The following is a 27212-nucleotide window of genomic DNA, read 5'->3' as shown; positions in this document are numbered from 1 at the left end:
TGCGAAGCTGAAATAAATCGCAAATATTCGCAATGCAATCCTTCCGATCACCTGCTTCTAGGAAAACGCTTCTTCCGCACTTGCACTTGGAGCAGGCGTGGGAAGCCGGAAAAACTCCAACCGCGGTGGATAGGTTTTCATGTTTTTCCACTGCACTGCACCGCGACCGGTGGTGGCTGAAGTTTTAATTAAAAAACTTTTCCAACGCACCACGACGGCTACGGCCGGGCGCGGGGCCGATGGAAAAAGCCAAGCCGTTTTCACCAACGATTGATGCGTAACGCATGTTAGGCTTCCGCCCGGGTGGCCATGGGTTTGAAAATTGGCGCACCAAAACATCCTTACCGCAGGTGAAGGAACGTTTCGCGCGTGAGGCGGATATTTCCTTTCGCCAGTTTGCGCTCTGAAGGATGCTCGTTTTGACAGGACAGGGTTGGGAAAAATTGAAGCAAAGCGTATGAAACATAGGCACATAGGCCTTCCGATGTAGATGTGGTGCATTGCGTGACGTGGCAAGAATTTGATATTCAATAGTTTATGATTTTCTTATTGACTTTCATCCACTTTTGACATGGTGAGATTGAAACGAACTGTACGGAACTGCGTTTTTCGGAGGCAAAAACGCAACAATGTTTTACAAATTTAACACAAAGTTAAATAAGAGTAATCCTATGTGGAAAATGTGTTGCTAGAAATTTGTTTTAAATTTTGCTGCTTCCAGTTTTCATAATTACATTGTTTCCAAACTAGCAAAGTATTTCCAGTTAACTTTTGTAATTATTATTATTATTATCATTTTCATATGATTTCCTTTTTTAAATTTTTCTTCCATCAAATTTTTTGCATCTCTACGATTGGTTTTAACTAATATTTTATTTCTCTTCTTTTTTTCAGGTACGGATTGGACAAATTATCCTAGTGGCAGTATTCTGCAAACATAGTGAAAACCGACAAGTTTTCACCTGGCTTACAAGGAGTGGTCTATTTCTGGCACCGTTTGTCAGTTCTTACTCCCACGAAAAAACCTCATGGAAAAGGAAAATCAAAATTGAAGGCACGTACTCAGCACCGCCGTAAGGCTTTCCTACCACTGTTGACTGGATTTGTCCGCCGCGCTTAATAATTCAACCAAACAAACCAATCGTTTTAGACGCGCAGTGCAAAAATAAAACGCATATATGCTCGGTCGCATGCGTGATTTCCAAATGCGTTGCGAAGGTATTCTCCAACATGGTTTTCACTGTCTCATCTCGCAAATTAACTGGTACATAATTTAAAGGCAACGTATGTGGAGGAAGCACTTCGCGGGACAGTTTTGCAGTGTCCTTGGCTGCCTTGGGGCAAGGTGGAAGCAACCGATCCGAGTTGTTTTGCTTCCCTTTTTTTGCGCCCCTTTTCGGACAATTCGGAACATTTATTTTCCGTTCCGCGATAAACCAATCAATAAAATTTATTTAAAACGGAACATCAACAAAGTCCAAACGCCCGTAAAAGCTATCTTAAAAGCTGCTCATAAAATAAAACCGAACGCAAGTGCTGGGAAGACACGTTTTAAACTCGGCCGAAACTTATCTACGTGGTTACTCGTGGATCTTCCTTCTTCGGTGGGTATTAAGAAGAAGACAAACAACGCTAACAAAATAAGACAGAAAAACACAGCATCTGCAATCGGACGCGCAAAGTGCTTTTTATATCTCACTCAAAGTCTACGGCTCAAAAACTTCATGCTTCCATCCAGCCGGACCCAACATCAATCTAGCGTACGGCGGCCATCTCCATCCATTTCGGTTCGTGGCCATTAAATTCGCGAATGGCCTCCACCCATGGTAACAACACCCCGTTCCACGTTTGGAGGTGGAGTTTTTTGGCAATATGTGTCTCCGTGTTTGGCAGGGGGAAGGAAGCCTTTCGGGATGTGGAAGGTGCCTCAAAAATCCTCTACAGTCCAAACACATGGAAAACGATAAATTACGGATTTAATATTATCCTCCACCGAGACACACCGCAACGTCGCGGCCGAGGGTGAGGTTTATTTGATCGCAGGTTGAACAGGACTGGCTTTCCATGTTCTAAAGTGACCTCTGTGTGTGCGTGCGTGTTGGTGTCCAGCGAATTGATGAGGACATTCCTGGCGGACACCATTTTATGTCCGATACCTTCGAGGTCACTCTACCACTAGCCTTTCGCGGGTCCGGTCTCGCCCATTACACACGGTGGCGGCTAATTAATGATTTATTTTTGCTAATGCAAACAGAGCATAAAAACGGTAAAATGTTTAATACTACGAACGGTAGTTTCCAGTCCCGTCAAACGGCGACTTGCCGGGGTGGGTTTTTGTTTTGGAGTTGCTCGTCCAACCCAAATCCATCCCATTTTTATAGCCCAAGAATGCAGCCCTTTTTTAGAGGTGCACCGTAAAATCGGTAATTCCTTCTCCACAATCCCTCCGAGCTACGAAGCGGTGGAACAAACACCGGGTTTTCACCTCCGCTTTTCCCCGAGCCCGTGGGGTGATTTTTGGTGGAACCGGAAACTGCTCGAATTATACTGGAAATACGCTTGCCGAAGGCAATCCACCGCGTTCTGCCGTGACTATTAATTACCCACCTAGCAGGAAAAAAAGGGATGTTAAGTCTATTGTGTGCTCCTAGCGTGAAGTTCAGTACGAAGGTTTTCCACCCAGAGTGTGTTTGTGTTAGTTTTTTATAGGCTCTCCTTTCCGAGGGTGGTTGCCGTTCCTGGTGGTGTTTGATGCGATGGAGAGCTTCGGTAGTTGTTTAGTGGCTTCCGGCGATGGTGGAAACGGGAACGAGCCGTAACATACTACACCGAGCACGGCCGGAAATGCTTGTGACGCAGCTGGATGTATTTTTCCTAACTACCCCAAGGTTTTCTCTTTCCTTTCGTGCCTGTACCGAAAATATGACCAGGTGATTCGGTGGCACGGCAAAATCACCGTAAAAACTGTAGCCATGTTCTTTGGCATGTAAGTCGAGTAATGTCACCTTCCTTGCGAGCCAACAGAAAAAAGCATTTTCCAAATAACGTTCAGAGTTTCGGTGTAGGACTTGAAATGTTTGTTTTTTTTGTTGGACAAAAATGTTGATCTGCTACTTAAGGTTTTTAAAAGGTTGCCAGTAAACTCTGTCGATTTGGTTTAGTTGACTCTTATCTCATGTAAATAACTAAAAGAATCGATTTTTCGTTTTTTCTTTTGAGAAAACCCTTTAGAAAAAACAAGAAAAAAAAGAACAACAACAACAACAGAACAACATTAAATGAAGGTGAACTTTCATCTTGTTTCACTTGCAAATCGATAAATATTAAAAAAAACAAAGCAAGTAACATTGATTCCACAAAAGAAGGAAAAAATATTATAATATTTTTCATGGTTTCTCCTTTTCATTACTATAACGGTTCATGTTCTTTCTAACTTTATTTTGTTTTGTTCTTCAGCATGTTGCTGAAAATGTTTATGAAAATCAATTTGAAACACTGTATATAGGAATTTTCGTATATTCTTCATTTAGCCAGGAAACCTTACACCTCGAGATCCTGTTGGCTACTGTTTTTGATAATTTGTCGAATTCATTTTTACTTATCTTAAATTTGATTTTGTTACTAATATTACGGAATTCCTTGTCCCTTGATCCTTTTTCTATTGCATTGAAAAATTTTAGAATGTAGGCAAAGTACTTTACTTCAATTTTCAACGGTAATTGTTACATTCACTTGATTTTATGTCACCGTTGGTCGAAAACCCTTCAAGAGGAAGCCAAATCACTTAAATCGTAACATATTCACTCTTAAACAAGGGTTACTTTTGATGCCGTGTTGTTGGATTTATGTTAGCTTTTTTGCATTTAAATACAAAAATAAACAGAACAAATAGCACAGACCTTGCTAAAAATCTCTAACCTCTCCGTCGTTCGTCACGGTTGTATGCAGAATCATCATTTCCCGACCCGCCATGGAGGAAATGTACGCCGTCCGCCTTCTTACTTATTTCCTTTTTAATTTTGTGGAAAATGCATTTTTCATGCGCGTTGCGAATTGTGGAATGAGCAATCAAAGAGGTTTGAAGGGTGGAAGGTTTGTTGTACGTGCCGCCTTTTAGTTTTTTTTCTGTATCGCTTGAACTCTTACGCTTCGAGCCGGGCAGGTCGTTATGTTTGTGTTTTGTTTTTCCAGCCGAAAAAATAAAATCCAAAACAAGCCCGGCTAGCATTTACCGTCATCATTACCCTCGTCGCAGGAGCTGTTCAGACGGACCAAGTCATGATGTTAACTGGTTTCACTGAGCAGCTTCGCTCGATGCTTGTGTTCGGTCTGTCGATGTGCGAAGCAACCCCAGTCCATTGAACTACAGCGAAAAACCCGCCGACGGACGGGTGATTTGCAAATACAGTACCTTGCAAGGACCTCCCGGTTTCGGGTTCCCGCCCTCTCGTTCCGGGATTTCTCCTTGTTTCTCGACCCTACGTGTCCTCATTCTCCCCCCGGATGTTTGCTAATGCAAACGGGAACGAGCCTGTGCAGATTTAACGCTGCCAGGAGTCGGTAGCGCAGGCAGAGAAGATTGATGTGCAACTTTAGAAGACTCATTTCCTTTCCAGCGGACCTGAGGACGGTCTGTGCTAGTTCTAGCTAGTCAATCGCCAGTCAACTGCGTCCGGGGTTTGCAGAGCGGCTTTCCGCTGGTGGCCGGAAATGGTTTCAAAGCGATCTATAATTGCACTTCTACGACTTGTGTCGGACGAGCGGTTGTGGCTAGAATCAACGTATCGCAACAATATCGGAAACTTTTTTTCGAAGGAAGACATTAAATGACACAACATACATAGGACATACAATTTATTGCGAGGGCCTTATGAATTCAGGTTGTACATCGACTAAATTTCCTCGAATTGTTTTCCCTGCAACATTCAAATGATAGCTGCGGGCCTTAAGAAAGGCTTTTAAGTGTTCAATTGACTGCAGCAATTGCTTGCAAGATTATCCTACTTTCCACTAAATCCCCCTTCCCTCCTCCCCCCTCAGTAACCAAGCATTCCAGTGTTTTCCGCATTTCTCCACCGTCGGGGCGAATTTGCCCTGCGGCAGATAATTCTGCAAAATAATTGCATTCTTAATCAATTGACCTCAATCTGCATTCGACCGGCATAAGTTGGTCAACGGGCGGCCGTTCGTTCTGCCCGAGATGCACCCAACCCACGCGGCCACCCAACCGCAGCCACTTCCAGGTCGGAACCCACCCCACCAAAGTCTCGTCCTCATCGATCACCGAAACAATGGCCCTGCTGACAACAGTCTGGCAAAAGGCTTTCTCCTTTTCACCGGGGCCCCAACCGGTGTCCAACTAATCTGCTCTAAACATCTACTCGGCCACGGCACGACGTCGACGACGACGACGACAAATCTCAGTCGGCTGGAAAGAGGCTTTTCCAGCCAGGGTCTTTCGTAGCAAGCTGTACTAAAGACTATCACTTCCTTCTCCGATGATGAAGATGATGATGATGATGATGATGATGATGATCCTGCTAAACTCAACCACTCACTCGCGGAATCGTGTCGTTGACTAAGCGGTGTGTTGTCTGCACAGTGTCAAACAAATACTTTGCGTAGATATGTGGTTAGAACTAACAGAATACACTCTGGACATGAATAATATTCAGCTTTAATTGGAGTTGAACAATTCTGTATCAATTTTAGGAGCTGAGTTTTTATCGATTTGTATAGCAAAAGTTGGTTATGTCAAAATTCAAAGTATGTAAAACTTATTCGCTATGAAGTGTTATAAATTCCTAGCAAATTGGTAGCAATTCGTTAACGATCCAACTACCAAAACACAGAAATAGGTAAGATCTTAAAAATCGCAAACTCTACGTTCACCATCGTACCCTAAACTCCCGTACGGTTCCACCGGAATCATAACTAACGGTGCCCGTAAAACTCGCCAATCTTGCTCGCCCACCTCGGTTGTGGATGTTGGAGTTTTTAATCCTCCAGAAAATCCGACCGCTTACTAAAGCACAGGTACCACTGGAGTTTGCGCCGGCACTTCTTAGGGGACCTCGGCTACCTCTAGCAAACCCACGCTCTAAACCCCCAAACCCTGACGTTCCGGCGTTCCTATGAATTACAATTGCATACCCACTCGGTTTCGGCCCGGCAAGCATAATACTCGTGCGATGCACGTCGGATGAGGTCGCCATCGATGCTTCGATGCAATCGATGCCTTTGTGCCGGTGGAGATATTAAATGCATTTTAATAGCACATTAACCACATTCGACGCGACTCGGAGGGATTCGAGTCGCGTTCGCGGATTTGCACCAGGAAGAAAATGCGGCAAAGTGGGAGAGAGAGAGAGATAAAAAGGAGTGCGTTTCGTTGAGGGAAAACAAGGGAAAGAAGGTCACAGAACGAGTACATCGAAGAGACAATACGTGCCCGTGATACTATCCCTGCTGGTAGTGCGCTCCCTCGTCTAATGGCCTTTGGGAGGTTATGGACGATCCCATATCCCAGCGTTTGCCGGTTTTGCGAGGTTATGTTATCTGCAGGTTCCAACAATCATTCCCGAGAGTGGGGCAAACCTCGCTACCCTTCGAACAGACAGGAGACAGAGTGAGGCACCATGCCACGTCCCGTACCGGTTTCTTTCGTTCGCGGGAAACGTTTGATTTAAGGCGACTCGACGCTCGCGATCGGGTCCCCCACCCCTACCGTACAAGTATGCTATCCATTGTTTCCGTCGACCATTAGCGATCGAAGTGATGATTATCCTGGGGCGACGTGCCTCAACGGTCGGCTCGAGTGAGATTCAAATCCCGAGCGCGATGCCTGACCGCACACCTCGTAAGGGAGAGGAAAGAAATCGATGGCCATTCGCCATCCGTCTTCAGCCTTCCTTTCGTCCGGCCAGAAATTTGCCTCAATTGACGATGACACATTCCTGGTGTCGTACGTTCGAAAGCATGATTTCTGCAGCCAACGCGAACACAACGGACGATGTGGAGGACGCAACCCTGGGAAAGTAATTACTTGATGGTACGTGAGGGTTTTACTGAAATCAGGCACGGCACGACGTTGCAGGTGAGTTAATTGCCTCGTCATCTGATAATTGCAATGAAACATGATTGAGTGGGTTATTTTTAGTGAAACCTGTAGTGGCACGGCTCCTTTTCAGTTCATTTACACACTAACAGGATAGGTTTTTAAAGCAGTTTATATCGCTTAACACGCAGACTACCATGGCTATCAGTTTTGATAGCCAGCTGTCATTAGTTCTAAGAAGTGTTTGCCCCATAAATGAATAAAAATGCAACATAAAAATTAAAGTAGTATTTAAAACTAATTCTTCGGGAAGCTTAGTCTTTGCTTATCTTTCGAAAACCGTCGGTTTAATAACGTGTCAACGTGTTAAACTAGTACTTCGTTAAAAGTACCACGCAATTTGGTTTTGAAAATGCTGTGAATTAAAAACTTAACGAGCGTTTTACTCAAAAAAAACCATTGTCATTAAAGTTCCTGTGACAGAAGATCAAAATCAACATGCTCCTAAACTAGGCGAACTCCTAAGCTCTCGATTGATACAGACCATTAGCGTAACAAACGTGAAAAAAACCTTTTTTGAACATCATATGGAATGGCTTGTTTACGTTTTCAACGCATCTAACTTCATGGCGAGTATTATCGTGGCTCAGGAACTAAATTATTGTTTCTTCAACCCTAACCTGAACATGTCAATATGGAAATATATAATTTTGGCTCGTTTACTTTCAAAATATACGGCGCCTGGAAGTGAATTTATATCTGAAATTTCTTTCCAAAATACTGCAGAAACAAAATACTACCAATACCATCAACAAATACCACAATTGAAGTCTACTGAGGCGTTTATTTAAAATCAATTGGGTAAGAATGTTTCGCTTTCTGAACATGCTCTACGACAAGTCCTTTGTGCTCCCGCTGAACGCTGAAACAAAGTCAGAACTCCAATGAAAACAAAATAAGAATCCAATAGGTCGCATCTGCATTAGTGATGCTTATCTGAATGCGAATACATAGAGAAGTAGACAAACTGTCACAAAATCGAGCGGTCATTAGAAAGGGGCTCGAGAAAATGTGATTTTTCCGGCCCAGCAAGTACCGCTGCGATAGGCCCACTCTTATAATATCCATAAATTTGCGCACTCAACTCCCTCGATCAGTGCCCCTAACGGTGTCACGAAGGTGCGGGAAACTCCTCGATGGCCCCGAAGCCTTTGGGTCGAACCCCCAAGTCTCGGTACGATCTCGACTCGAACTCTCACCGCACTCAGTCTTGGGGGCCCATCAATTCTGAAAACTATATCCTGCCGGGACGGGGTAGAACCAGGACCAGGGACCATTCGACTCCCGCTCTCGATGCCTTATCGTGCCGCGCCAGAAGATCGTTCCCTCGTCGGCAATAGTCGTGCGGTGCCCCAGACAGACACACCTACTCGCCGGTCCCGGGTGGAGTGCTCTTTTTCCATGCAAACACCAACCCACACACACACTCTCTCTTTAAGGTCCTTAACGGCTCGACATTTACCGCCCTTTTCGACCCTTCGGTCTAATGATTTTCCTTTCATTGGGAAAACTACCCATACCGCTGCTTCGGTCGAAGGAGTTGGGGTGGAATATAGGTGGGTAGGTCCTAGAATGATAGTTTGTCTGTCTGCTGCTTCTGGTTGCCGATTTGTATTTTCTTTCCCCCTTCCCGAGTGGGGAGGCTTCGCTCGCATTGTCTCACATTTTTTACAATTTATTACCAACGCGAGAAAGGATAACTGACAGGCGAGAAAAACGCACACGGGTTAGAACAAGACAGCACCTTGCGAAAACCTATAGCGAGAGAAAGGAAGGCAAACAGTGGTCCATGCTATAAAGAGAAGGACTTCAAGAGATAATTTCCTCACTCCAAAACACCCCCAGGGCTCCGCAAAACAAACCTCACCTAAAGGGCGTACCTATATGCCGGGCGTATTACCGCGCGCGTCAGTCGGAAAGGAAAAGCCGACGGAAAATCCACCTTTTCCTCACCAGAAAAACCGCCGCGGTTCCGCGCCCGGGCCGTGGATGGAGTGGTGAAATTTATTGTTTCCCATTTTTACCCTCAGCGGGGCAAGTAAGCGTGAAACCCCGGCGTTCGCCAGGGACTTTGGGCGAAAAGAAAGGAGCAAAAAGAAAAAGCTTGCACAAACACACAAAGAATTGTGCAGACAAAGTGACAGCGGGCCACAGGGAGCTTCTTCGAGGCTCGCGGAGTCTCATTAAATTTACACTCTTTCTCGAAAAGGTAAGGCGTCTTTAACGCACGCTTGCACGACGCGATGCGATGCCTCTCCGTCGGTACGCCGAAGGGCACGAATTAATGGACCGGAAACCGGAAAAGAAAATTCGCCCGAAGAAATGCGTCGCCGTGGCCAATGGTTGGTGGTGGTGGTTTGGCTCTTTACGATGCCCCGTTGCAATGATTCTACACCATTTCGTTTGCGAGAAGAGTTGTAGTTTTCCATCTTTATGACGACTTCCCAAACGGTACCAGACATTCGTGGCTGTGGAGTGGTTAGCAAAAGCAAAAGGAACTAAACTCGGAGAATGCAGTGATAGCGCCATACTTTCAACTCGTTGCATTCCATTTTCATTTGTTTACAGTCTGGAAGTTCGTGGCATAACGAAAGGGACAAATATCTTGACTATTTTGTATGCACTGATTTATACTTCGGTCATGATTTTATGAATTTTTAAAAAATTTCGTAGGTTTTACTGAGTCAATTCAAACCTACCAATTAGGTGACATCCAATATGAAACATGCGGAAAGTCATTTTTTTAATAAATTGAAAATTGATTTCGTAGAGATAAAATGTGAACACGAGAAGAGATATGCCGTTACAGGATGACAATTAGTAATACATGATAATATTTCATAAAAAATATTGAATATTAAATTGTGGTTTGTGTTTGCTGTGAAGCTAAATTTTCTATAAGATACTGTAAATATTTGGTAATGATTAGAAGCACACCCCTAAAGATAAACATTTCGTGTAACTATCTTTTGCGTTTGTTCTACTATCAATTGTTTTGTTCAATCAATTGTGATTGTTAACAAAGTTAAGCAAATAATCTGCTTGAAATTTGATTTAGAACTTTGTTAGACATCGCTCTGCTGAATTACTCAACTACAAACAACTACTACCAATAATTCTTTTTTTAAGTTTTAATTTTTAACAACAGTTTATAATTCACTACCTTATACAGTTAATTACGTATTTAAAGGCAATAACTTAGTTAACTTAAGGATTTAAAAAACCATAAGGGAGAAAAGGAAAATTCAGATTTTTTTTAAATAATTTTTAGACCATATTCATAAAAATGAAAATCCAAAAAAATCGTTTTATGGGATACGGAGTAAAAACCACATACAAAAAATTAATTTAGTTTTCTTCTATTTGTTTTCTTCCCCTAAATAATATTTAAAAAAACTAAATTCGTCAAAAAAGTTCTGTTTCTCAAAAAATATGAGCGTTTGTTATGCTTAATTTATTTTAAAATGATTTTCAGGACATGCTTATTAAAATTGAAATTCAAATAAATCAGTTTGTGATGTAGAGAGTAAACGGCGTTAGCAAAAATTTGTTTTTTTGTATCTTTTGTTGCTTTCTTCTCCTAAAATATATAATAAGCAATTAAATATGTCCCTTCTGCTAATAATTAGGTTACTTTTTCGTTGTTCACAAGGAGTTAAATGTTTCTACAGCAACACAAAGTGTCGCTCGTATGCTGTGAAAGTGTACACATGTACCTTTTGTGGTTTTTTCCCCGTACCTTAAGTTCATTTGTCGCTGAAAATAAGTTCATGTGAACACACAATTTCAAGCTTATCTCAACAATGCGCAACATTGTAAGCGCAAGGCTTATGCTCATCCCCGGGCGCCCTGGAGTAAGATTAATCGCTCTGTTTCGACATTCGTCCGATGCTGCTACCAAATAAGCAAACCCCGACTAGCTCCAATCCATTTGGTACTGACCTTTGCGCAGTGCATTTAAAAAAAAAGAACTACACAAAACCGTCCTATCCATTACTTGCAGGGAAGTAGAAAACGGTCGGTTGTACCGGAGGAAGTATCGTGCGCTACAAAACCGGGAGTTTGTGGTAACGTTTAAAAATCAAACAAACAGCACGCAACTCGCTAAAGCCTTCCTTAAAAAGTCATTCCGTCGCTGGCCGATAAGCAGCTTTGTGAACGTCGAAGCGGACCGCGGCATTGAATAATCACCCATTAACCGTAATGAACACGCAATTGCATGCGTTTTTAGGCTCCGGCCGTAGGAAAAACGGTCGATCGATTATCTGCCCGCGGTGGCCCGAAAACGGAACCCTCCCCCGGAGTGCTGTTCCGTGTGTGTGTGTGTGTGTTACCACCGGGAGCAACATCTTGGCCGTTCCCGTGCAACGCAACCATTTACCATTCAACCGAGGCTCCAAGTTGTTTCCCGCTTTGGGGTGAGATTAATTTCTTCATTTAATTGAAATTGTGCGCCGATGCTGGCCGCCGGTTTAATGCTGCAGCGGTCTCGGAACAGGATCCACCAGCCGTTTGCGGAATGTTGGCGCGATGGTAAACAGAGGAAGAAAAAAAAAGTCAACCCGCACCGCAAAACAATGCGCAGGTTACATATGGCGCTCGATTAAACGGTTCGTTTCGGAACGAACCCTAGATGCAGCCCGATTGCCGAGCCGCCAAGAACCCACACTGGCTGTCGACCACGGAGCAGGGAGTTGTGCTCGATGACCAAAAGTGGCCACCACAAACGGTGCGCTTACAGCGCGCGCCGGTGTTTTGTTGCGGTCATCTTCGATAAGAACTTGCTTGGATTGGGGCTAAAACAAGGAAACAAAGAAAGCATATACTCACACATTTCCCCCGCACGAAAGAACTCAACCAGGGGAGGGTGGAGTGGAAGACCGCACGGGATTTGCATTCCTAGCCATTCCGGTGGAGTTTCTGACGGGTCCGAGAACCCTGCGGGGCTGAGCTTTAAGCGAACCGGCGAGATGGACGGTGGAAGTGGGTTTAAATATTACGTACGATAAAAATAACATAATAAGCGAATAAATTACCCCACACGAAACCGTGCCCTTCAGGAGCGGCCCAGGAGGGTTCTCCCGGGGACTTGGAAGGCGTAATGGCGTGCTTGGAAAGGTCCGTGATTTTCACTCGCACACACCCGAGCCGGCGTGCGGCTAAATTGAAAAGATATGGCGCACGTTTAACTTCCTGCGCACTTCTGATAATTCGATCGGAATGAGGGTATTCGTTCTTCCTTTTTTCGCCGGCGTGTAAGCCCTCCAACCTTCCTGGCCTAGTGAAATTTGCTTCAAGAAAATTCAGTCATTATCAACACACACAAACAAAGCACCACGAAAGCACATCATTAGCCTTCCTCACATGAAAGGAGTGCGATAGCGATCGGACATTTGTTTACTGTCCATTACATCTCCCACGTCTCCGGAAGACCTTCTTTTTTCGGCGGTGAGTTACCAATCAACCAATCTCAAACGGCAAACCCCCGGCCCACGAGGGGGTCATCACTTGCACTCCCACGGCACTATGGAGCAAAAAGAGCAAATTGCCGGGATAAAATTCAGAATCAAATGTTTTGGAATTTTTTCATTGTAATATCGTGTAATACTATTATATTACATGAAATTATGATGTTTCAGGACAATCCCGCCAGGTGGCGCTGCAAAAATCACAAATTTTTGGAATTTTCTATGGGTGCATTTTTTTTCAATTTTCTTTTTTATATTAACTTAAAGATTTTTTTAAGTTTGATACAAAACAAACTAAATTTACTACAAACTTTCATTCAAAATATTGTCATTTGGAATATAATATAATGATATTCAAAGCATCTAACGTGGACATAACGTCTCCTAAGGAAGAGCTACTATTTGAATATTCTGAACTTGTACCATTATCTTCTTGGTTTTGAATTGGCAAGGGACTATTACTATTTGAGGAGCTGTAATCTACGAAAAAGGGTTTTACTGCGTCTGGGTATGGGTTTTATTTTTAATTTTTAACGATTTAGCCAGAGATATTGTTGAAATGTATAGATCGGATGATTGTAATGCTCTCATAAAAATGTCTTTAATATTGAATTCTCGTTATATTTGACGGACGTGTTCTCTTCTATACCTTCTTCATTATTTATTTCTACCTTCTGCTGCTTCCTCTCCTAAGGATCCCAATTTTGCTGGGACATTTACATGCGCAAGAACTTTGTGGACAGTAGAAGGCATTTTGTACCAACTGTAATGATGTATGTAAAACATGTATGTGTCTTTGCAATATATACTAATAGTTTTTGGATTTGAAGGCTGTGAACAGTTGATGGCTATTAAAATATTTAGAAACCTTTCTATAAGTTCTGTTTCTATTTGCAAAATATCGCTCAATTTTTCTATGTTTGAAAAAGCCCGACGACAAATATTTCCCGTCGTACTATTTCCACCCATTTACCTTGGTTCATCTACTTTAACACCAAATTCCTTGTACATCTTTTCCAATACAATTTTTTTCGAGTTACCTTCCGTTTTTTAAATTCAATTCTGTACGAAGTATGAGGCAAGCATTCGAAAAATCTCATCCAACAGTACAGTGTAGTAGAATATAAGTCATAAGATAAATTCTCAGGATATTGATTAAATCCATTTTATAAGTGCTTTACACTGTTCATTTCTGTTGGTTTTGCACCATATATACAACATGTTTGCGTATACATAGTGTCGGTTAAATATGCCAAAATTTTTCCTTCAATTCAACTCATGTAAAATGAATAATTTACCGTCACATAACTTGTTTCATTTAGCTGAATTGTATAAGGAACTAACCTGGTTATTTGGCGTTTGATTTCATCTACTGTTTGTATAACTTTTTCTTTTGAATCTTTCGCAAACTTGATCACAATTAGCCTGCAAAACCTAACACTTTGGGGCATCAAGTTTATCTAGATGATATCTGAATTGTCACTAATAAATGAAAGACGGATAGGAGTTACTAGTACTAGAAATACTAGTAAATCACTGTCTGATGCAGTATTTTCTCCGGAACCATGAATCAGTTGATTGTAAATGCTGTGTCCACTAGATCCGTCAATGCCCCACGAGCGCAATAATACGACGCTTAGTGAATCACACAAAGAAGATGAAAAGTGCCGCAATATTTCTACTTTTTGCTTTTCAATTATTCTACACGCAGTGTGATTCACCAACTCTTGAAGATTAACTTCAACTTTTACAGGTAAGGGTACAAACAGAACAAAATGTTAGTGTAGGGTACATTAGTAATAGGAATTGTGGGTATAAAAAGATGGGTTTGTGAGCTGTAGAACAAGAAAAAGCGACCTGATACATTCAAAGCAAACCAAACCAAATGTCATTCTTTGCCATTGACTTGGCTTGTCTTTTCCCTTTCACGTGATGTTCAACCACTACCCTGCTTCACATTTTTACGATACGATCATCGACCTATATTTGATTGAATGAGAATTTCATATATTTCTTACCACACATGATCATGCATATGGCATGATGGAGACGCCTAGTAGGTGATAAACTATAAGCTTCACATATAAAATACAGAATGACGTAAAGATGCGCGCGTATGCGCAAAAAAAACTATCATTTATTGTTACAAAACATTCTAGACTATAAGTGGGTATGCATCATATTACAATCTTTCACAATCCTTAGCGATGGCGTAAGGTTAAAGACAGAAAATTGAAAAAATTTCCAGGAGTTTTGCGAAACAATGCTTAATATTTTGTGACTTTCAATTTCAATTTACTTAAACTTTCACCAATTTTAAAGCATGATAATATAGCTTTCCAAAACTTTACTTGAAATTCGATTCCGACCATTATTATAGGAGTTACAAACCTTCAAAGTTGATGGATTTTTTTCAATTTTTCACGCAATATTTTCACAAATCTTGACTTTGACGGGCTGTTTCTCAGAACCTGGAAGAACAGGGGCTCTAGTTTTTGGGTCATTTCTTAGTTTCATCTTGTAGTTTAAGAAAACATATGTCATTTTTCTGAAATCCAAAAATGAATTTTTGATTTTTATCCCGGCTTCGCTCCATCGTGCACGGGCCATATCTTCCGCGGGTGCGTGGCTGCACATTTACTTTGAATCGCACAGATCGCAGAGATCGATGGCGATCGATCGGTCGATGGCGGGGCGCGATGCTAAAGGATCGTAAAATCGCATCAAATCGCGTCCCGCGAGGCATCGATCAGGATCTGACGCTCGGGTGCGGACAGCGGCGGAAGAGGGTACTGGTGTGTTGGGGAGATTTCTTCACTGATTGGCCTAAACCACCGCCCACCGGTACGCGACCGGCTGCGAGGGACAGGCGAATAAATTGCAATCCTTTCGTGGGTTTTCCATATCGATGAGTACAGTGTACGGCATGATATTGGTCAGGTCACTAAATCTTTTATATCACAACTAGCCGTGTTTAAACCATGAGTTTTTAAAAACTTTCGTCGGCACTTAAAATCTATCAGAGAATGCATACGAATGATGCATAAAAATCCATAATGCATAAAAATTATAGAAATTTATGCCTGAACCAAAAATGAACTTATAACAATCGAAGAGGATAACAAATACTGAACCCTGCATAACTTAAGTAATGAGTGCATTGTAACAAAATCAGTTGTAAAGCAATAAATCAAATAATTGAGGCCACTCATCGACGGCATGTGTCAGTTTTTCGCCGCGGTCCCATACAAAAGTTAAACAACTCGTTTCCGTACAATGTCTCGACGCGTATGTATTAGAGGTGAAAGAAGCCACACGGCTCAAAGCCTCTATAAAATATATATACTACTACTACTCTCGACGCGTATAGAACGTCGTTTTCAAAGTGTTGAAATTCTCTAGCATTTGTGTTTTTGAATACGATCTAGTCTAATACTGTAAGCAACCAATTTAAATCTTACGATGTATACTGTTTCGCATGTTTCATAAACTAAATGCAATATCAATTAAACAACACTATTATTTGGTCACCTTCATTTATTACTACCCAAATTCTTCTATTTTCTACTGTACTATTTTATTTGCATAAAGTTTGGACAAAGAAACCTTTTCTAAAATTCAGGGTTTCATTTATCGTTTCATATGATCAAATCATGATGTGATTGTTGAGCAGCATCCATATCATTTGAAATTACATACGAAACGGAAAAGACAAATCATTTATTGTTTTTAGAACAGAATTCATACAGCGAAAAACAGGACCAGAATTTTGCTGTCCAGGAAATATCGATTGCTTATTTTAGATCTTTAATATACGAAAAACAAATAAAAGTCGCCAAAATATAATTAAACCAACGGCACTGCACTAAGATGCAATGCTCGATTTCCATAAAATTTTAATAGATTTCGAAAAACAATAAACCCGACAACAATTTATTAAATCTGCAATCTGTCTCTTTGAATGTAGGAATACGGAATTGTCAAAGAATTGTTGAGCAGTATCTGTTTCATTTGAAAGTACGTACGAAACGGAAGATAACAATAATAAAGAACAAATTTAGAAATAGAAAAACAGGTAGCAGAATTTCGCTGTCCGGGAAATATGGATTGCTTTTTTAAAATCTGTAATATACTAATATAAATAAACCAACGGCTCTTTACAAAGGTGAAACACTTGTTTTCCCTAAAAGTTCTATATTTTTAGAAGAACAACAAACTCAACAGTCATTTCTTAGATCTGCAATCTCAAAAATAAGTCAATCTAAAAATGTTCTCTTTAAATCTGTGAATTTGGAAAAAAAAATGGCAAACAGCTTGTCCACCACTGTTCAGACACACAGCGCTCGGTTCGGGCAACAAAGAAACGAAAGCGGGTAATTTGCGGGGAACGAATACGTAAATCGTTCCTGCCATCCCTTCTTATTGCATTCTTTTTTTCTCACAAAACGATCCTCAACGAATCCGCACAAGGCACTCCCTCGCACGCAAGGGAACGTTGATATATAAAAAAAAATGCAAACCTACCCATCGCTTCCAGATCAGAGGTATATGGTGCGCTCGTGGCGTAGTCACATATATGCCATGCACCGCCAGGTTCAATGGAAGCGGCGGCGGCGGCGGCATCGGTGCGTCGGATGGAATAAAATAATCCCGAACAATTCTTCATCGCATTTTATGAACTCCTAAAGGGCATATTGTATGAAAATAACATCGTTCCCCCGTCATCATCAGCATCATGATCGCATCGAACAGTGCGATGCAGCAACGGTTCGGAGCACAGCATGCACACACAGCCGAGCCGAGGAGCCAACCGAGCGGGGAACAAGCGTAAGAAATTGAATCGCTCGTGGCGCTCCTGGGGTCTGCCCAACCGAAGGACCACGCGGGAGGAAGATGCAGATCTAAGGTTGAGCAAAAAAAAACGGAGGTGAAACACTGGATGCGTTGTGCAGGAGTGAGAAATTGATTCCGAAATCAAATGTATCAACCCTTGGGAGGGGGAGGGATGGACTGGCGGACGGAAGAATGATGCGTGCATACGCGATGTAGCAATGAAAACCAACAGCGCTTGGCGTGATCGTTTTGCGAGTCGCGTAGGTGGAAAGATCCCCGCGGCGACACGCTGTCCTGGTGGGAACATCGTGTATTCTGAAGGTGTATTCCCGGGATGAACACGAACCTATTGTGGGTTTCTTTAAGGAATTTTCTTACAAAAGGTTATCAATTTGAGAGAGAGAGAGACTTTTCAATGTTCTGATTCTGGATCTTCTTAGAAAAAAAACGTTGTATAGGAAAGTCTGTATAGCAGAATTCTAGTGAGTTTATAATTGTTTCCTCACGAAACCCACTATGCGCCTCAAGCAAACAATTATTAACATATAAAATCCTGTCTGTTGCACACGAAATCAAATGAACGAATTATGTTCGTAGGGGAAAGTCACCAAAAAAGAAATACACACTCCAAATTTGTAACTTACGAGAATGGTTCATTTCCCACCCGCTCCAGCCCTCTCCAGTTCAGGTAGGTTCTATTCTCGGATCCTAGCCGCGAACTCCAAATTGAACCGCGAGTTCAAGTTTTCACGACTCGGATTTATCCCAGCCCAACCACCAAAAAGCAATTCAATCTCTCGCTGCCCCCAGATTCCTTATGGATATGAAAAATTCATAGATCGCGCGTTTCTATTTTGCGTTGAATATTGCCGTGAGGTTTTTCCTTAGGACTCAGGGGAGTGCGTGCCGAGAGTGTGTGTGTGTGTGTGTGTGTGGGTTGCCCCCTTTTTCTGATGCTTTGTTCGCTCTGCGTGCAAAAGCGCCACACACATATGGGGTTGCGAAAAGTCACCGGTAGACGTCTTCAGTCTTGAGTCTCCTTCAAGACGACAGCGACGACGACGTCGATCGAATGGTGGCCGGTTTAGTGGCACTTTTTTTTCTTCCCTCCTTTCCCAGGCGGAGCTGAATGGAAGGAATTTTCATTCTATCGTCAATATATTGGCACATTTCAGAATCACCGCCTTCCATCCTTCCGGCGCCTTAACACTCGCGTTAGTCGCGTCGCATAGATTTCTACAAAGGGAGGAAGCTGTGAAACCGCGATATAGTTTTTCTTTGGGGAAAAAACGGGAAGGGGAAGGGCAGGAAAAATGGCGGATTGATTTGCGATTTGATGAGCATTCGAATCTGCATATCAAAAGGTGCCTTTCGGGAGGGAAATAAAACCGAGTCTACCTCCAAGGATACTTCAGAGAGGACGAACACACGACGACGTGAAGGGTTTCTATCTGCATCCTCTAGGAACCACTTTAAAGCCAATTTTGTTTTGCATAGAAACTAGTTCTTTGCTTCAAAAAGCTTAAAGGATCGTTGAATAAACAGAAGAAAAAACTTCTAAAAAGGAGAATTATCCAAGCCTGAGAAAAAGATTAAGTTGTCAAAAATATCTACCAATAAAAGAGCGACCATAAAAATCGCTGGGAGTTCATGAACGGAACATAAAAACATTGTAGCACACCGGTTTAGGTATGAACGAACCTTTTGTGAACGTGCGTAAATTAATTTGGCCATAAAAATCTGCTTGAATATGATTTACTGCATTTATACGCTGCCTCATGTTTTGCGTCTTGTTTACATGCATTCCGGGAAACAACGAACATAAACTCCTAAGCTGTTCGATGCCGCCTTAATGCGCGATATAAAAGCGAAGTAATGTTCGAGTCCTACCCGATGCCCAGGGGCGCACGTTAAATAATATCCTTCAATTCAGCAACTACAAAACGCCGATCGGTGGAGGCTCATTTGCGTGGTGCATAAAAATATGAACTCGTTTTTATGAACCTGCAAATGGTACGGGCCGCTCGCTTAAGTGCTGCATCTTTAAACAATTCCTGGAAATAATTGATATCACTTTCTCGACGACGGAGACGGAGCGGGAGCTCGGGCATCTCGAGCAGATACGGACCCCGAGCAGTACCACCATTTGGCAGCCAATTAAGCCCGATAATTACTTCGGCGTCGGAGGTGGGTTGAGGCCTTCCCGGTCGGAACGGAGCGAAATTGGTAAGATGAGAGTTATTAACATTAAAATCAAAGCTTTAAAGATTGCGTAGGAAGTCAGGACCGTGCGGGCGCAGCGGGGAATTTGCAAAACTCTCCTCAAACACACCCTCCACCGGAAGACCTGCCGCAAGGGGAGAGAGGGCACGTCGCACGTCAGTGCGGCTTTTGAACGAATAAGCGAAGCTCGAACGTGCTCGGCCAGCTCGTACACTGCCCGCAGATATTTGCGCTGTAAATTAACCGATATTTGTTTCGGGCATCATTCTCGCCTTTGCTTGCCTTCGTTCGCAAGTGAGGCGCGGCGTTCGGCGAATCTTTGGAGGAGACGTTGGATCGCAGCACAACGATGCGCTGCCGTTGCGGAGAAGGACGTTCGAATGAAGGATTTCTTTTGGGCTCGCCTGGATGGGTTTTATGCGTTCACAAATGAAGAGGTTTTTCTGCAGCATGAGACCGAGGTACCGAACCGAAGGAACCTCCATAAGCTGGAGCATAAATTTATATCCAATCATGAAATAGCTGTAAATGGGTTGTAAATCAAAAGTGCAGCCGATTTGGGCCCATGCATTGTGCGTGTGTGTGTGTGTGTGTGTGTGCGATTTTTATTAAAGTCCCTCGGCCGGAGCTTACTTCCTCCTTAACGCGATTCGCGCCCAAAGCACCACCTGTGCAAGGCACAAGAACCTCCCGCCTTAAGAGCCCGCAATGATGGACGACTGGTTGGGCTATTTTTATATGTTCCTTCCTTATTCTTTTATTTAAGGTTTTGCTTTATTTTATTGCTGATGAACGATTCATTTGCACTCGAGGGGGGCACCGCTCGAGACGCCCTCGGTGGAGGTGGAGGCGAGGATCGTTACAGATCGTTTTCGGCCGGAGCGTGGCTTAATGGGCACACCTCTTTCACACTTCACACCGACGACCTTCACACCGGACCCGGCTAGGAAGTGTTGTCTGTTGGAGCATATGGATCACATCCCCCCCCCCCAACCCCCCCCCAACAATCCGTGAAAGGCTGAATTTATTTATACTTTGGCGTTGCTTTGTGCTAGCCGCCCATAGCAAACGGCCGATTAAGCTGGACTAACGAGCAGAAAAAATATATTAGAGGTATGCATCTTAAGGGGATTTTATGGTTGATTGGCGATTAACGCAGTGGAAGATGGTTTTGCCTGTGTATTTCTTTATCAGATGTGTGGTTTTTAAGTTGTTAACGCAATACGAATCTTATACAGTTCTTTGAAATCGAGCCACTGTTAACACCAAAACCAAGCATATAAGGTGTCCCATGATGTCTAAGCATGATTTAAAAATAATGGTACGAACTTGAGTTTTGAGCAAACATATTTTTCGTTTTACCTTCCTATCCTCTTATATTGTCTACAACATTTCGACATACATATTTGAAATTCGATTAAACCGTAAGCCAAGCCAATTGTAAGAACATTTAATCCTACACTTTTCATTAGAGTCAGCAGGCAGTTTTGACAATTTTAGAAGTTTTTCTTCCTGCTTCTTGAAATTTATTGATTGAATTTGCTGCTTTGACATGTTCTCCTTGAGAAAAAAATCCACTCAATTGGCATTTTTTGCGGATTTTGACAGACAAAACAGATTCAAGTATTGGTTCAGCACGAACTGTGTAGATCTGATCTAGCGAAAGGTTCTTATAATCAAATTTGAGATACGTTTCACTGTTAACGATTACGGATGGATATTTTCAATACAGTAAACCGTAAAACTTACGCACTTGTTTTTCACTTCTTTTTGGCTCTTTCTGCTTTATCGAAGTCTTAAGTCCAAATTGTGCCTTTGGTTGGGAATTTTATCCATTACACCATTCATAATTTTTAATTTAAGGCTTTGACCCCTAATCAAAGTGACAGGTTTACCAGTCCAGATTCAAAGGTAAACTCCTCATCATACTTCCAAATTGCGTTTCGAACTGTTTCGATAACAATAACTTCTATTTTTGCCATCTGACTCACTAAAAAGTTGATTAGGGCACCATTTGAGCGCGATTGTCTTGCGCTATTTCTGAGAAATAACTCTTATTTTCTTGAAAAATTAATGCACCGGTTCTTTAAACCAACTGATTTATAGCTTTGAATACAAACAATAACATGTAAGAACCATCAAACTTCCATTCGAATAAAATCAATGTCGCATCAAAATCGTGCTCAGACATTCTGGGACACCCTGTCTCGAGGGGAAGGCACACTTGTCTGATTATTGTAGCTAATTTTATCATTACTGTCACGTACGCAGCTCAACCTAATGTCGTATTTTCAACTTCATCAATTATCACTCGCTGTCCAAAACAGTTCTCCCCCGGATGAGCTGCGACTACACGCTCAAATTATTCCCTCCAGTGTCTTCAACGGGGTTCGTGCTTGGAGCGGCGGGGAATAGCTTTAATCCGTACCGTTTTTATCCGAATGAATCGATCCATCGATTGGGACTTTTTAAAAGTTCCAGACACAAGTTTCGCACAAAAAAAAAACTACCCAGAGAGTTGCGCACCGTCACGCCCAATGTCCGCACGGTGAGACGGACGCTTCCGCAATATCTGAGCAGGGTGGTAAGAGAAATTAAAATTCTGGACGCATTCTGTGACCGTTGCACCGGGAGGAAGAGATCGTTAATTTATTGCCTGATCTAAAATTGACCGGCCGAATTTTCGGGATGGTCCTGGCGAAGTCGAACATACTTTTGGTAAGCTTTATCGTTTTTTATCACAGAAAATGTACTTCATCAAATAGAAGTTCATCTCTGTAGAATTTCCTCCAAGAGGGACGCTGGAACTTGTTCGGAAAATCTGTCAATAAGGAGTGATTGACAAGATACAAGAGAAGCTTGAGCAAACGCTATTCACATGTGGATGATGACTGTTAGTAGTATTCTTTACTGAAAAGAAGCTGATAAGTTGAAAATGCTACGAAGCTGATATACTTGCATCTATTTCTCGATCAACAGAGTACTTTCCATCAGTGCTCTTAACGCCTAGGCATTAACATAATGTTTATAACCTGGACTTTATCAACAGAAAGTTGAATTATTGTCAACTAAATCGGAGACGTGGACAAAGTCTGTCTTCCTACAAGGAGAATGACTTCATCCACTTACCTTCGGCTAGGTTCCTTCGATCTTTAAACTGCCAGTCATGAGTCAGCCACTCTTTCCACGGCAGACCGGCTCGAGTGAAGTCTGCAAGCCTTTAAAGTACTTCAAAAACGGCCAGCACCTCCAACACGCCAACAATGTGGTCATAATTGACGGATTAGAATGACATTGTTGGACCCAGAAGCCGACGGACTGCTCCACCAGGTTTAGGACTGGCTGACGAACCCACAGTTCCTGTGTCGGAAATTGCACCGTTAGCGTCCATCCACTTCTCATCACCGGACTATGACTTTAGAGCCACAATTCCCCGTTCCTCCGTATCGGGCGGTCCAATCAGTGGTGATTGGAAGAACTTTTGTTGACATAACACATTCACCGAAAGACGCCTCGCGGACTGCGGACTGCCGTCGTCCGGTCGCTACTTGACGAGATATATGTTAATTAGGGAAAATGATTGGATGTTTTTCGATGTTCACCTTTTTTTCCCCGAGGAAAGAAAACAACAACGAACCGAAGTCCGTGCTCGCGCGCGGGGGGAATTGTTAGGAACGATCAGGTGGGATTAAGATGGACGACTTTGGGATGATGTCAGACGGATCGGGATAGGAATGTTGGGTTTTAGGAAGGCCCATCATATCCCTTTGCGATGAACGGATCTTTCATTGTGCTAGAGTTGTTGCATCATCTTCAATGACACATCAAAAATGGTTTGGAAGCTTTCGGTCAGTTCCAAACATCGTGCTAGCTATGTTTAGGTCAATTCCCCAAAACGAGTGCTTATAAACGACATTGAAATAAACGATATTGCAAAGACCAAACAGAAGCTCCGGGAACAACCGTTATTAAATTAGTTGGCAGAAATTATTGACAATACGGCAAACGGTCGAATGCTATTTGATATTTCCCTGATTTTCATCTCTAAAACAGTCATTCTTCCCTCCGCCATCCTGCCATCCACCGCCCGCGATCTATTATTCCCAACCAATTCAGAGAAAATAGAATTCGATCAAAATTGCCACTCGAGCGAGAGCAACGCGAACGAAACACATTGACATTCCATCGATGGCTATGATTTGACCGTTTCAACATCGATGGGCTCATATGAATATTTTGTCATTCAATTTGTTCGGACCGTGGCGGAAGTGAAAGGAGGAGCAAAACGAATCAAACGATCGCTGCAATAAATTCATCTGCAGTGAGCAACGTTTAACCGCACCCGGCTGGAAACTTGGGTGGAGGAGGCGCTGAAGAGCGGAGAGAGACCACTGCTTTGGGCCAGAAAGCAGTGTCCAACCGTCCGGCACTAATGAAATAGATTTCGCTACCGGCGCAGGGACCGGAGGGTTTGGTCGTCCTGGCAATCGGATACGAAATCCCACTCGAAAATTGACCACAATCGTAAACAGTAATTTAATTTGCGATTATAACAAGCGAAGAAAGCAACGAGATGAAATGAGATAGAGAACGCCGGGGAAGGGGATGGGGAGTGTGCGCCGTGATGTGAAAGTGGTTCTACTTTCGTTTGAGGATTTCCCTGGATTTTCCTCGCAATCGGAACTCCTAAAGCTTGGCCAACGGGTAGGGTGGTGGTGGTGGCTGGGAAAGAAGGAAAATCAATTCAACCACCAACCATTTGTTTCGAAATGCTCGGCAAAACGTGTCTGCTGGTATCCTGCTGCTCGAGAGCGATGGCTTGCCGTTTCCGGCGATGCGAAAGCACGAGGAAGTGACTCAGACGGAACCAGAAGGGAAGGATTCTTTGATCTAACGCCATTGTCCTTTCCCTCCTTGAGCTCTTGACGCTAGCTCCGTCCGTCCCGGTTGCGGCCTCGTGACAAACGAGGGCGATTGGAAAAATGAGATACGACGGGGGTTTGGAAGATGATGTGACGCCGCGCGGAGGACACTCCCCGTCGGAGAAGGCTGGGGGTAGAAGTAGAAGAACAAGAAGAAGCTGCTGACATCCGCAAGACGGACGGATCAAAACCGCTGCTGGACGCAACCCGAACCATTTTCCCGAGCGCCTTGATTTCTCCGGAAGAATCTCGGATGGAAAGATCAAGATAAAACACAGAAGGAGAGAGGGACAGCACAAAAAAAAAAACCCCCAGCGAGTTAGGAAAGAACTCGCAACTCGCGAGGGCACGAGCGCACAAAATGTCGCCATTTCCGGGATCCGGGCGAAGGCATCCGGGTTATTGTATCCAACCTCATCCACCGCAGCGAGGCTTTTCCAGTTAGTCGAACTTTGTCGCAGTCCTAGTCCGCAGGACAACGGAACGGAATGGCTGGTGAAAAATAAGGACGAAAGGAAATGGTTAGCAGTAGTCGGTGCAAAATCCCGTCGACCGGATGAACCGGTTGATTGGAGTAAACGGTAGCAGCAGCAGTAGCCCAGGCATTGCTCGGTGTTTACCTCGACGATGGCAACCTGGGATGGCGCTCCATGTCCCAGCGGGCTCCGGTCCGAGCCCCGGCTGTTTGACCGAAGCGCGCCCGAGGACGCCGGGGTAGACAATCGTCATTGCGCCGGCAAAGGACACCACTGCGGATTCTTAATTTTATTATCACCATTGATTTATTGCGGGTGTTTATCGTCGCATTTATCTTCGTTTGAGACGGAAGCACTGGATTGAGACCCGCAGCACCCGGGGATAGCTTTATTGGCCCCTCGGACGGGGGGAACGGTCGGGGGAGGCGGATGGTTCGAGCCTTGTTAGGACACGTCTTGTCAGCGAGAATCAATTCTGATTTATTGCGCAGTGTGATCGAAGGGGAGTTAGGAGTTGACAACCGTTTAAAGGACCGACTGCGATGAAAGTATGCGAGAAAAGTGACACCTGGAAAAATTGAATTATTTGCTGGAGTGATCTTACGCACGTACAAGCGGATAAATTAAATTATTGCGTTGACCCCCGGGCAAGGACCGTTTGAAGTTTGAAAAATATAAAATGGAAAGAACTGTCATAATTGTCTAAAAAATTGAAAGCAAACAGAAAGATCAATAACCACAATCCATGAATTCATTGATGTACATCTAGTAAGTAAAAGAAACGGTTTTTACTAGTCTATTTCTTAGAAACATTTGCAAACATAAACGAATCTTGTTTACATGTAACTTCTGGATTACATGTAATACTATTGGAATACGGTAGTGGATCAAGTACATTCCACTTATTCATGCTTGTAAGTCGAAAAATGTTTTTTTCCCGTATTCCGTTACGCTTTATGATTTAGGGTTTTCAAATTTGTCAATACCCTCTGCTGTTTCTGTTGTTCATGTTCTACAAAATAATTTATGTTCATGAAATTTAAGGTACCTCAACCGTTGTTTTACAATCTTGTTTGAATTTTGCGGCTTTCTTGATGTTTTTCAAGTAATTATTATGTAAACAACGTTTGGTTTCTACGTGATCGTGAGACTGTTTGCTGACTCACGCTTGTGATCATAGGACTGGTTACAGTCAGTTAATAAATAATTAAATGTTTACATCACCATTTCACCACGCAAAGTTAAAGGAAATAAGGTTGCAATCAATTTAATATGAGTTAAAGTTTTCCTACATATTTTTTTTATTTTTCTTGATTCATATGTAACCAATGGAATGTAACCAACGGAATGGTTAGATTTTGTAATCTGGATAGAAAGTAAGTAAAAACTATCAACGTCGTATTTCAATTCAATCAATTTGAAAATTGGTTTTACTTTCATGAACTAGAAGAAGACTTGAAGATTTATCAAAAAATCGACGAAAAATGAAAGTTTACATTAAACTTATTTTGAATAAATTTATCACTTGATGGAATAATACTATGCCACAAAAAATGAAAACATTCTGACTGTAATCCTCAGCACCAAGGAGGATCATCTCGAAACCCAAACGATTCAAACGAGCAGAAAACGAACGTATCGTAGCGAAATCTCATTTTCACCGCTCGCCAATCGTGAGGTAACAAATCAAAATGAAATCGATTCCGACACCTGTGCGGTCTGCTCGAAGGCACTGCCTTGATAGACGGTACCACATTGCCTTCCAAACTTAAATGAAATCATTACACACTCATATCGAGACTCGGAATCATACGTTCCCAGCTAGATGGATTCTTTATTCGATTTAAAGTTCAGAGAGTGAAGAACGCTTAGGGAAGCAAACGGTACACTCGTCCGACGACCTTCCTTCAAAATAATGGAAACCCGGAGGTGTAAGACGTTACTCCACAGCACACATTAGCTGTTGGCAAGGGGCGCCAAGACTTGGGCGGCAAACCCACGCGGTGGAAAATCGGCATCGGTTCTATCTTCCATACCGAACTGCAACACGGAACCGATATCGGAATATTTATTATTTATCATGACCCCTTCCTCCGTTGCATTTTCTTTTCCTTTGGCGAACGGATAGCTGAAAGATGTTATGGCGGTAACACACCTCATAAGTGCATAAGGG

The sequence above is a fragment of the Anopheles coustani genome, chromosome 3 (genome assembly GCF_943734705.1).
Source record: "Anopheles coustani chromosome 3, idAnoCousDA_361_x.2, whole genome shotgun sequence".
Taxonomy (NCBI): Eukaryota; Metazoa; Arthropoda; class Insecta; order Diptera; family Culicidae; genus Anopheles; species Anopheles coustani.
Note: the sequence above shows the minus strand (reverse complement) of the source record.